General features: G+C 30.0%; 1 non-coding gene across 1 annotated transcript; it reads left to right on the top strand.

Annotated features, from left to right (window-relative positions):
* Nucleotides 1-212: 212 nt before the first annotated feature.
* LOC133813249 (small nucleolar RNA R71) lies at nucleotides 213-319 on the top strand. Its single transcript, XR_009884283.1, has one exon. It is a non-coding gene; the product is annotated as a small nucleolar RNA R71 (small nucleolar RNA).
* Nucleotides 320-14420: the final 14101 nt, after the last annotated feature.

Raw genomic sequence — 14420 nt, 5'->3', positions numbered from 1 at the left:
GGAAATAACATCCAATTCAATCATACCAGCCACCTTCTTGGTTTGTCCCATTTCAGTTGGCCACTGGTAGTTATTCATTGTCATCTTACTAGCAATTCATAAGCCTCATTAGCACTCTTGCTCATGAAGCACCTCCTGCTGCAACATCTATTATGATACGAGTAGTACCATTCAACCCATTATAAAAATTATGGACCAGCATCCACTTCTCTATACCATGATGTGGGCACTTCTTTAACAACTCTTTAAATCTTTCCCATGTATCATACAATGATTCCCCTTCTCCCTAGTAGAAATTATTGATTTCCCCTCTCAACTTTGCAGCTTTTGATGGAGGGAAAAACTTTGCTAAGAACTTTTGGGTTAACTTCTCCCATGTTGTGATAGACTTAGCTTGCAATGAAATTAGCCAACTCTTCACCCGGTCTTGTAGAGAAAATGGGAATAATCTATGTCTAACATCATCGTTACTCATCCCGTTTATTTTGAATGTTGCACACAACGCTAAAAAATTGGTGATGTGGAGATTTGGATCCTCGTTTGGTAATCCCCTTAATTGTACACAATTATGTACCATTTGAATGATCGAGGGTTTTATCTCAAAATTATTCGCCTCTACAGTAGGAGGACAAAACTTGAATGTATCCCCGTAACAGTAGGGAGTACATAGTTTCTCAATGGCGGGTCAGCCTCAGCTGCTACATTACCAACATTACCTAGATTTGCATTGTTGTTGACACTGTTATTCGCGTTCTCAGCCATGGCAAAATCCAGCATTTTCTTTATCTTTCGGTTTTGTCTGCACTTTCTATCAATTTCAAGATCTACCGATATGAGCTCCTTTTGTCTACTTCGTCGCATATACCAATAATTCCTGAAACACAATACAACCACAATCCGAATGAGTTCTTAAAGTAAAACCCAAAGTAGAACAAAAAAACAATTAATTTTGATACTGGATATTAAGTCTCCGGCAATGACGCTAAAAACTTGATCGGAAAGTTATGATACACAAGTATATGCAATTGATTCAAGTAATATAGATAGTAAGTAAAGTATCGTTCCCACAAGGACTATCAACCAATTACCAATAATTGCTTTTAAATTTCTTTTTGACTGTCGAAAATAGAGTGATTTTTTTTAACTAAGACTTAAAATTAAAATAAACTTTGCAATAATAAAAATTTATTTAATAATTAAAAACCTAGGGTATTAACTTCATCAACTTTTCATTCTATTAATTTTACTAATCAGTTCTAAATCTCTTATTCCTATATAAGATCTCAACTTATATGTAAGTTTTCTACATCTCTGTGATAAACTTAAACACTTAGCAGGCACTAAGCATAGAACCCTAATTTCTACACAAGCCATACAAGTACTTTCGTCCAATATGTAACCTATGTCTATATAACGATAGCATATTCAATTCGCATCTTTCGAATATTGAATCAAAATTATAAATCAAGCAAAAATTGATCAGGTATTTACTAGCATTAAGCAAACATTATATAGATTAGAATAAAGAAGAAGAGAACATCATAATAAAATTAAATAGAAATCTAAGCGACTACATTAAACCCTAGAGAAAGAATTTAGTTCATATCAGACATAATAACTAGGGGTGCACACGGGTCGGGTTTTTGGTTTTCGGGTTTTGGGTGCATCGGGTTCGGGTTTTGCGGGTTTCGGGTGGAGGAAAGTGGTACCGAATCCGATCTGAATTTTTTTGGTTTTGGAGTGATTTCAGGTTTCGGGTGGGATTGGTCAAAAAATGGGCTTTGGGCCGAAAATGGGCCTTGGTAAAAAAATTTCAAAAATACCATTTTTTTTTTACTTTTTTTTTTTTTTTTACTTTTCTCATATATATTTTTTTAACTTTGTTGTTAGTTTGGAAATTTTGATTTTTTTACAAATTGGGCCTTGGTAATTTTTCTTAAAAAAAGCATTAATTTTTTTTTAATTATGTTTGGGTTTGGGTGTAACCCGAACCCGTGTGCCCTTAATCTCAAAATCTGAACCCGACCCAAGCCATGTCAGGTTCGAACAGGATTTCACCTGAATTTGATGGGTTTTGCAAAATTTTAGATTTTCGGATTGCATGTCAGGCAGGTTTGCGGGTTTTTCGGGTCAAATGTTCACTCCTAATAATAACCATAACATTCAAATAATTGTTCATAGAAAATACCCTAAAGAACTAAGATGAAGAAGAAATTTAGAGAACAATAAACAGATAAAACAAGTAGTCTTCTTAGGGTTTTTTTTTCTTTAAGAAATCGTCATAATGATTCTTAAATAGTAATTTGTGCTTTGGATGTGAATTCCCGCTTTTGCCCCTGCATAAAATGCCCTTTTTTGCGAAATACGCCTCTCAAGTGCCGCAACTCTATAATGAAGCACTACTGCCTGTGTCCAAAATATGGAATTCTCTCGTCTTTGACTTGCTCAAGCGTCGCGGCTCTAATAGACCTGCGTCCCAGCTCAAATTCATCAACCAATAGTGTCGTGGCTCTCAAAGGTAGCACCACAGCTCTCAAAGGAAGCGTCGCGGCCCTTTGCTTCTCGATAAATTGACATTTCTGTCTAATCGCAGCGCCGCGACTCAAATGTCATTTTTTCATCAAATTCCATCTGTTTAACACCAAATGCGGTCATTTATCAATTACATCCCATAAATCTGAAATATTATCAAACATGGCAACAAAACGTCATACTACACAAAAAATTACTAAATAAACCTAAAAAATTAAATAAAATAACATTTTATAACACTAAAAACTACTCTATCACTTAGAATTGTATCTTGATTTTTATATATTTGATTGAATAATATATTCTCTAACACAACAAACACCACCATGAAAAACAAATTAGAAAAAAGTACTCCGGCAAGTATTTTCAATGAGAGAGGTTGACTAAGATATTAAAATAGAAAGTTGACGATAGCACCCCTCATCCAAATAATTGTGAAATACTTTATTAAAATGATTACAAATTATTTTGAATTGTCTTGGAAGCGAAATTTTTCTTTGTTTTTATTTATTTATTTATTTTTGGATAACACATCTCCAATCTATCAAACCAACCCGATGATATTTGTAATGCCCCAAATTTCCTAATAAGGTTTAAGACCTTGATTAGGAGGCCGGGAGGGCCATAATTGATTTAATATGTTATAAAATGAATATATGCATGTTAATGTGAATTATATTATTATATGATGATAAATGCATGCATATGAGTGTATTTATAATGATAAGGGCATTTTGGTAATTTGGCATGTTGATGGCATATTTGTAAATTGGGTGCGCATTGTAATTTGTGAATGAGATTTCATTATTATGGAGATATATTCGAGCTATGTGGCATGAGACGATCTTAGATTATGAGTTGGCGGTTTTGTCATAACGGGGTCAAATTTGGGGTAATAGGAATGTTTATTTGGTGACAGATTGGGAATATTTGAGATCAGGGTGAAACTCTGGAAGTTTTGACTATAGTGTCTCAGGGGGTGTTTTTGGGACCCCGAGCACTAGGTTTTATTTGAGGTTACTTAAGCTTGAAGTAGCTTGACAGATAAGAACGTACGTTAGAAACTTCTCGTTCTCTCTCAAAACAGTCTGTTTTACCGCTTGAGCCTTTTTGAGGAAATCTTGAGTTCTAGGAGTCAAAATCAAGCGAGGGTCGAGGCATAGCGATCCTAGGAAAGATTAGAAGCTTCTTAACCGAAGGATTTGACGGAAAACAACCCAATCAAAGGTAATCTAAGTTTTAAGTTTGAAGTTTGAAGTTTTTAAAGTTTCTAAGCTTAGAATTGGACTTTGTTAATTGTTGAGTTTTTGGTTGGTTTGAGCCTTGGGTTTTGGTGGTTTTGGACCATTGGGGAGTTTGGGAACTTTGATTTGATGATTGGGGAATGTTTGGGTATGTTTTTGGAAGATTTGGAGTGTTTAAAACGCGTTTGGGAATGGCCCAGGGTTGGGGGCCGCGGCCCTGTTCTTGTACGCCGCGACCCTAGTTCGAAGAAGCAGGTGTCAGGAAATTGGCCTTGCTGGGCGCCGCGGCTTGGGCCGCAGCCCTAGCCTCAGAGAACCCTGGGGGCCGCGGCCCAAGGTGCTAGGGCCACAGCCCTTGCCCTGTTTTCATCCCGTTTGCTCATTTTGACCCCGGGAACTTAGCTATGGGCCTCGGGAGTGTCCCTACTACTTGGATTAGTTTGGATTGATCTCTTGGGGGCTAGATATTGGTGTGGAACCTTTGATTATCATGTTATTAATGGTATTCCATATATGGTTATGATTAGGTGACCGCTAAGGGCTTAAAGATTGATCGTTCTCAAGGATCGTTCTTATATTGGTACTAGCTTGAATCTGAGGTAAGAAAACTGCACCCTGTGTTTATGTGACATGCATGGTTATCATTGAAGCATGTTGGTTGATTATTGAGTATGACATGCATGGTTATTATTGATGCATGTTGGATGTTTAAATGTAAATGTTGATAGCATAATGAATGCTTGGCAATCTTGCCCATTTGCATACGACTATTGTTGAGGCATGCTAGATGATTAAGTGTGACGCATGTGATGCACAAAAAACATGTGATTAGGGCATGCCATGAATGATGAATATGAGATTGGTCAGAGCTTGAGTCTCTGAGTTTGTGCATGATCATGACTATGCTAGAAATTGTTTAGTAAGCATGCTGAATGCCCTATTCTTGGATAACTGGCATATGATATATATTGATAGCATTGCTTACTTGTGTATGGTACTGACTAACTAGTCAGATCGACAAAAGTGTTAGTATTATCTGTGAAGCTGTGACTCACTAGTCAGATTCGGCAGTGATACTGGACACAGGTCAGGTAGCGCTGACTTATTTGCCAGAACGGCCTTAGCGTGAATCACGCAAGCCAACAGAGATTAGATCTAATCGACTACTAGCATTGAATGACTCAAGGAGCATTAATGCCTGACCGACCCTGAGGGTCGATGAATGAAAAGAGAGCTTGGAGGCTAGTGGCTTACCTAACAGCCACTCTCCCGCTAGAAAAGAGAGCTTGGAGGCTAGTGGTTTACCTAACAGCCACTCTCCCGCTAAAAAAGAGAGCTTGGAGGCTAGTGGCTTACCTAACAGCCACTCTCCCGCTAGAATCATGTGATGTTCACCCATTGGTTTGAAAGCTTTATGTTCAGTGTGATTATAACGATAATCATTTGATAATGTTTATGAAAAGTGTTATGTTTTCTTGCTGGGCTTCGGCTCACGGGTGCTATGTGGTGCAGGTAAAGGCAAGAGGAAGCTGGACCATCCTTGCGTTGAAGAGCTTAGGTGATGACGTGTACATAGGCAGCTGCTCGACCGCCACGGCCGAGGTTTAAAGTGGAACTAGGGTTGAACCCTATTTTGCCGCTTAGAACGGCTTGTAGTAAATATTTTCTGTAATAAACTCTGAAATTATATTTTCGGGATCCCAATGTATATATTAAACGTTCTAATGAAACGTTACATCATAACCAAAGTGTTTAAACCCTAAACCGCTAATCATACTTAGATCACGTTTTGGCAAAATGACTCGATTAGCGAGTTTAGCACTATTTACAAGGCACACCGTAACGATCTCAGGGGTTGGGGCGTTACAATATTTATCATTTTTTTTTTGTTTTCTAATTATTTTGAATTGATCGGATTAGTTTAAAAAAGAATCACAAACATTATTTAACGATATCAATGCCAAACACACTCAAAAACCATACCAACATTTCCCCACAATTTATATTAATATAACCACGCATAAAATATTTGGTTAAAATTAGTAACAGACTACAGCAAAATTTTACCATAATCTGTGAGTATGTCTAGTACTAATAAAATAAAAAAATAATATTTTATTGCTAAATTAAAAAATATTATTAAAGATAACAATTATTAGATCTACAATTGTTTAATCAAAGGTCAGCACTACACTAGCAACTTCTAAAGACAATTTTTCAAAGTTGTGATCAATGGAAATGGTAAAAACTAAAAAACATTGTCAATCAAGTCAGCAATTTAAGTGCCAAAAGGGTAAAAAAAAGGACAAATAATTTGGCCACCATGGTTATGAGTGGAAGTACAAAAGAAAGTAATAAAAGTAAGATAAAATGTTTTAGTGAGAATTTACAAGACAACATATGCCCCTTGAAATGACTCAATATCCCTATTCATAAGGATATACACAATGTTTACTTTATGAAATGATTTTGTTACTTGTATGGCCTTTGTTTACGCCTTCAATTTTGTCACTATAATATAATTAGTGGTTCATGATCTTTTATTAAATAATAATCGTTATACATAAAAATTTATATCTAATTGTAGATTATATAATATTTTGGTCTTTATATTGTGCAAAGTTATTATTCGGACTCTTTATTTTATTAAATGAATACTTTAGTTCTGCATTTTACAAAATGAAACAAAAGAACATTCTAAGTTTAATTTTTGTCAAAGTAATTTTAAATATAAGATCAATTGTTGGATCTTCAGTGATACAATGAGTTAAAAGAAACAGAGAATGTAATCGAGGAGTAATGATGAAAATATTATATTTAAAATTTTGTTGACCAAAATAAGATACAATATACTACTTTAATCTATTTTGTAAAATACGAGGTTTGAAATATAATTTAGCAAAATAAAGTATCCAATCAATAACTTTTATACAACATATGACCAAAATAGTATTTACTCTTAATTATATAATATAATTTTTCACTAAAGAAAATAAATATATCTCTTCTATATAATAAGTGTGTAGATAATAGAAATTTTTTGTTTTAACGGTTTTTTATTTTTTTAATGTTAATTTTAACGGAATATTCTTATATTTAATAGAATATTCTTATATTTAACGGTAGTTTGTAAACACTTAAACTTAAATAAAATAAAATAAATAATTAAAAAATTAAAATATGATATTTTTAAGATATTTTACAATGATAATTATTTAAAAATAATAAATAATTAAACAAATTAAAATGGAATATTTTTTAGATATTTTACAATGATAATTATTTAAAAATAATAAATAATTAAACAAATTAAAATATGCTATTTTTGAGATATTTTACAATGATAATTATTTAAAAATAATAAAATTATACGTTTTATAACTTAAATAAAATTTAATTAAACTTAAACATACTTATTAGAATAATATCATATTAAACATATAATATAATCTACTATGAATTAGCAACAATTTTTTTAAAAATTAGCAAGAAACTTAAATTTAAAATCAACGCATAACATTTAATATTACATTAAATATATAAGATATAATATCTTGTTGTCACTCCCAAATTCAAAAACCAGAATAAATATAAACTTAAACGAAAATAAATAAATTATTTAATTAAAATATAATATTTATTTAAAATTTATATGATGTTTTTTTATTTTTTTTAATGTTAATTTTAACGGAATATTCTTATATTTAATATAATATTCTTATATTTAACGGTAGTTTGTAAACACTTAAACTTAAATAAAATAAAATAAATAATTAAAAAATTAAAATAGGATATTTTTGAGATATTTTACAATGATAATTATTTAAAAATAATAAATAATTAAATAAATTAAAATGAGATATTTTTTAGATATTTTACAATGATAATTATTTAAAAATAATAAATAATTAAATAAATTAAAATATGCTATTTTTGAGATATTTTACAATGATAATTATTTAAAAATAATAAAATTATACGTTTTATAACTTAAATAAAATTTAATTAAAATTAAACCTACTTATTAGAATAATATCATATTAAACATATAATATAATCTACTATGAATTAGCAACAATTTTTTTTTTAAATTAGCAAGAAACTAAAATTTAAAATTAACGCATAATATTTAATATTACATTAAATATATAAGATATAATATCTTGTTGTCACTCCCAAATTCAAAAATTATAACAAATATAAACTTAAACAAAAATAAATAAATTATTTAATTAAAATAGAATATTTATTTAAAATTTATATGACATTAATATAAATTTAATAAAAATAATTAATAAATTCTATAAATAAAACTAAACAAACGTGCATATTGCACGTTGTTTTTATCTAGTAAATTATAAAAATATGTATATTGTTGAAATATTTAATAAAATCATAATATTATAATTATAAGATGTGAAGATATGCAAAAGAAAACTACGTATAAAAGTTAAATAAAAAAATAATGAGAGTATATTAGTAAAATTATACAACAAAAAAGATTAGAGAAAAAAAAAAGTAGGGGATAGCCCCACTTGGCCTCTGCTTATCCGTATTATATGCTAAAAATCTAAAATAGTGAAGAAAAATAAAAGACTTATTATATGTTATATTATTGAGTGTAAATTTTAAGTATAAACAATATTTATGTATATTTATCTTTAGTCTTATTACGAAATGTCTATATTAGTCATTATTCAAATTTTACTGAACAAGAAGTACATAAATGTTCTCCTTTACTTTAATATAAAGTTTTTTATTTATATATCATAACTTATTTTCATTAATATATATATTATATATTCTTTTTTTTCGTACATACATTACTGTCTTTTACTGCTAGCTATTTGTTTAATATGGAGAATAAGAATAACCTGTGAGATAATACCAACTTTATCTAAAATAATAATAGAAAAGTTAAAAGTGGGAGAAAGATATATGGAAGAGAATATGTGATAAATTAGTTTAAAATTATATATTATCTTACTTTATTATTTAATTAATATCATTTAAATACATTACCTATGCTATTCTTTTTCTTTCTTTCTTGTTTTATTGAACAAAAATAAACAATAATTGTAACTTTAAAATATGTGTGAGTCAAGGCTTTAAGGTTATTTTATTCCAAAATACATGTAATCTTAGATGTTCTTGGAACATCATATCTCATGTCAAAATTTTAAAAATTGAAATTATCTCTTTTTTGAGGTTGTTTTGCATCAAAGTTTAGTTTTGATAATTTTTTGTAAAATAAATTCTGTCTAAAATTTTGATTAATTATCTAAAACTATATACATAATTTTTAGGAGTTTTAACATGCCCCTAAATTTTTCATTATTTGTCAATTCAGTTTTGGAGAAAAAAAATTGGCAATTAAATCCTTAAGTTTTAAAAGCAATAGCAAATTAAGTTCTTTTAGTTAATTTTTAACAAAATTCTAAAAAAAATTTATAGATAATTTTAATATTTTTCAAAATATTATATACCTCCAAATACTTTTATATGGAATAATCTAAAACAATTCACTCAAAAAGTTAGAATTTTGTGAAAAAATAAACAATAAGAACCTAATCGCTACTATTTTTGAAACTCAAAAATTTGATTATTATTTTTTTTCTCAAGGATTGAATTGCCAAACAACAAAAAAAAAACTTTTGGGGCATTTGTACTAAAAACCCTCATTTAAATAGAAAGGTCGGTGTTGAACCATATTGAAAAGAACGACAATATAAGCTACAATGTTTATAATTACCCGATCTGAATGGATAGATTTTTTTTTTAATTCAAATGAAAATAATCAAGATAAGAAATATAGTAAGATCCCCTACTATATATTTGATCAATTTTATATATAAATTATTAAATGATTAATATCTCTTCTATATAAAAAAAATATATAAATAACGAAATTTTTTAGTTTAAACAGTTTTTTTTAATGTTGACTTTAATGAAATATTCTTATATTTAACATAATATTCTTATATTTAATAGTAGCTTGTAAATATTACTTAAATTTAAATAAAATGAATAATTAAAAAATTAAAATGAGATATTTTTGAGATATTTTACAATGATAATTATTAAAAAATAATAAATAATTAAAAAATTAAAATGAGATATTTTACAATGATAATTATTTAAAAATAATAAATAATTAAATAAATTAAAATATGATATTTTTGAGATATTTTTAAATCATAATTATTTAGAAATAATAAATGATTAAACAAATTAAAATATGATATTTTTTAGATATAATATAATATACTGTCAATTAGCAACAAATTATTTTTTAAAAAAAAAACTAGCAAGAAACTTAAATTTAAAATCCAAGTATAATATTGTTGACGCCGTTTTTCGTCAAACAGTGAAATAATAGCACATAAACAAGAATTGATAATGGCCAAATACAATAAAACAAATCAAACACACGATTTTTACGTGGTTCAGCAGTTAAATATGCCTAGTCCACGAGTCTCTGTTATTAATCTCAAGATTATCTCTGAAAATTCTCAAGCATGAATTCTTCAGAGTTTTCTCTCAAGGATCAGAATTTCGGTCCCTTTACAATGGTGCATGGCCTCTCTATTTATAGAGAAGGCTGTAGAATACTATCCCACATATTTTGGGTAGTTACTCTTTTTGTGTAAATAAAATAAATGGCTTTAAATGCCTATAATCAGATATAAAAGGAAACGTCCCTGAAGACCAGAAAACGCATAACTGATCAAATAATATCCCACGATTCCAGGGGATTTACATTAATGAATGAGAATTACATCTCATATTTATAATACTTGTAAATATTCAAGATGGTTATCGCGTATCTCTAAGGCTTTAGCTTCCCAGGTTTCCCGTCATCTGTCGAGCTGAAGATATCTCTCGAGTTCACATGGCTTTCGAGATCGCACGTTCATCGAGCTCGCGACCCCTGATCCGAAGTCGTCCATGAAGATGAGGGTGTTCTCGGAGCTACCTTCCGATGTCGCGATCGTTTCGAGGTCACCATATTCGAGGTCATATATCGTACTTTGCAGGCTCGATATACAACCCTGGAGCATACTCTAATCCTTACGAGACCATTTGTTGTGAATCCAACTTTCAAGGTCACATTTACCATGGCTCGAAATCTGGGTATAACAAATATTTAATATTACATTAAACATATATAATATATAATCTCTTATTGTCACTCCCAAATTCAAAAACTAAACAAACATAAACTTAAACAAAAATAAATAAATTATTTAATTAAAATAGAATATTTATTTGAAATTTATACGACATTAATATAAATTTAATAAAAATAATTAATAAATTTTATAAATAAAACTAAAGAAACGTGGCTTGCGCATTACTTATATCTAGTACTACATAGAAATATTAGCATAACTAAAAAAATCTTATTAATGTATTTTATGTAATGAGTTTGAATATTAATATTTTTAATTTATGTGCTAGCCTGTTTTCTGATTCATTGTTGAACCCATTAATTTTATATAATCTAAAATAATTTAAGGCGTGTATTATAAAAAGTACTATATTAAAATCGATCACACAAAAACTAATCTTTAAGTGTTAAATACCAATTACAATTTTTCTTTCACCATCTTCATTTTAATGGTCTAATTGTTAGTCTAGGGTTACTATGTATTCACAAGGTTTTCTCAAATCACAAGTGAATCTAATAAATAAATTAATTCAAATATTCCTATAAAGAATTTAAATCTATAAATAGCATTAAGTCTAGCCATAGTTTGACTATCTAGGGTGATTAGGTATAGTTCTATCTTAAATAGGATTCAACATGAATAAGTCAATCCTAGACTATATTGATCGAGCCTAATTTAGGTTTTCTCTTCCAAGTTCCACCTAAATTACTAAATCAATTTCAAAGTTGATCACTCTTTGAAAAGCATTAAGCACAAATCAATATAAGCAATTAATATGAACATCAAAATAAAGAATTAAAGAAAAAACTTATTTATAAACATAGGGTTACATTAAAGCCCTAGAATAAGAATTTAGTTTATTAAATCAAAACAAAATATCAAACAAGAATAACAATTCATGGTTTGAAATTCAAAAGAACAAGATAAAATAAAGAAGAAGAAGAAGAAGAAAAGATGAAACTAGGTAGGATGATCCGTCTTCAATCTTCTCTATTTTCTTGTGTTTTTCTCTCCAAGAACTTGCTCTCTATGTTCGGATCTTATCTCCAAAGAATTCCCTAAGTGAAATTATGAATTCCCCCTTAAATAGAGTTCAAAAAGCCCTTAAAATAAGCCCTAATTGCGACTTCCCATGCCCACGTAGAGAATCTTCATGCCCACGGAGAGCTTGTTGTCCAAAACATTTTTCCTAATTAGACATTTTTTAATAAAACTTGCATAACTTTATCATCTAAATTCCACATGAAACGATTCAAAATGATTTAGAAAGCTGAGAAAGAGATCTACAACTTCTATTTCATAAATTTTTCTAAGAAAATAAAGAGAACATAGTCTAAATCATGATTTAAGTTCCAGCTTTGCGCAAAAAGAACTAAATTGAAGTGAGACTTAAACGAAAAATATTGGCCCAACTCCAAACTTCATACTTTTCTTGAAATTTTTCATCATAAAAACCAAATTAACTATTAACAATAAAACTTAAAGAAAATAAACCTAAAACACACTAAACTAATCAAAACCATAATAAAATAATTGTGAAAATAACTATATTTCATAGAGTTAACACCCTTTTCAGGAGACCACTGATGTACCCCTTGTATTTTCGGGATGTGAATAGTTTTAAATCAAATTTTTTTATATGACTGTGTTTATTATAGTTATAGCATGCATCCCACCAATTTTTTAAAAATTCTGAATAATTTACGATGTCGAAATCATTATTCAAATATTATGTTGCACATGCATATAAAAAAACAGACATGTGTGCAACATAATATTTTGAATCCCATCTTCAATACCTTATATTATTTGGAATTTCTTAAAAATTGGTGAGATTTTTCTTATAACTACAATGTATATAGTCATATAATAAAATAGAATTATAATTATTCACGTATCAAAAAGCAAGGAGGTATATTGATAGTCTACTTTTAGGGGGACTACTAAATAATTACCCAATAACTTATAATTAAGCAATAATATCTAGCATATGATATGCTTACAACTATTTAAAAATAAATTAACTTCGTTATGTTGTTTTCTTAATAATATTATTTTATAAACATATAATAAGTAGATGCAATCACAAGTCTAATTGTATTTAACTAACTTCTAATGTCCATGATTCATTATGATCAGATTAATTTGTTAAGAGGTTATGCCACATATATTGCTTATAAATATGGAATAAAAGTCATTTGTAATTACCTCATGTGAGGGTGTAGGCCCACTCCTTCCACAATTTAGCCTCGCTATCTGCCCCTGAAGTACCTCATGTTTTAACAGTGCCAACAATCCTTCTACACATAGAAGGAACAAGAAAGGAGACAAAATGTCGCCTTGTCTGAGGCCACATGTAGGGGTAATATCGCCAATAAAAGTACCGTTTACATTCACTAAGTATTTAATAGAGGAGACACACTTTCGAATCAAGGTTATCCACCCATGGTCGAACCCCAACTTCTCCATAATACCCCATAGAAATTCCAATCCACTCGATCATATTCGTTTTCCATATCCACTTTGAAAGCACAATAATTTGTCTTCCCTTTCTTATGGCGCTTAATAGCGTTCAAGCATTCAAACCCCATCACAACATTATCAGTTATCAATCTTCCAGAATAAAAGCACTATGTTCCTCTGAGACTGTCTGACGCAGCGTCGTGACTCAAATTGCTTGTTTTTCACCAAATCACATCTTTTCAAAGCCAAACATGGTCATTTATCAATTTTTCCATAAATCCTATAATATTATCAAACACATGCAACAAAGCGTCATACTTCACAAACATAACTAAATAAGCTCAAAAATTCCCTAAAACTACTCTCTAAATGTAACGCCCCAACTCCAGGGACCGTTACGGTGTGCCTTGTAAACAGTGCTAAACTCGCTAATCGAGTCATTTGGCCAAAATCGTGTAACTAAGCATGATTAGTGATTTAGGGATTAAAATTTTTGGTTAATATGTAATGTTTCACTAGAACGTTTAATATATATATTGGGATCCCGAAAATATAATTTCAGAGTCTATTACAAAAAGGTATTTACAACAAGCCGTTCTAAGCGGCAAAACAGGGTTCAACCCTAGTTCCTCTTTAAACCACGGCCGTGGCGGACGAGCAGCTGCATATGTACACGTCATCACCTAAGCTCTCCAACTCAAGGATGGTCCAGCTTCCTTTTGCCTTTACCTGCACCACATAGCACCCGTGAGCCGAAGCCCAGCAAGAAAACACAATATAACATGATATAATATCAACAGTAATTGAATTAATTATTCAGGACCAACAGTTCAAACAAATAGGTGACTAACACAAGAGTCACAAATGTGGGGACAACACCCTTTATCCATGTGACGATAGGGTCACCAGGGCTTAACTGGTAGGTTATCCTTTCATAAGTTCGATCAGGACAGGTGCATGGTGAATGGTCACCAACATAACCTTCCTCCCAACTCTAGAGTCGTAACTA

The sequence above is a fragment of the Humulus lupulus genome, chromosome 1 (assembly GCF_963169125.1).
Source record: "Humulus lupulus chromosome 1, drHumLupu1.1, whole genome shotgun sequence".
NCBI lineage: Eukaryota > Viridiplantae > Streptophyta > Magnoliopsida > Rosales > Cannabaceae > Humulus > Humulus lupulus.
Note: the sequence above shows the minus strand (reverse complement) of the source record. Positions and strands in the feature narration are given on the sequence as shown.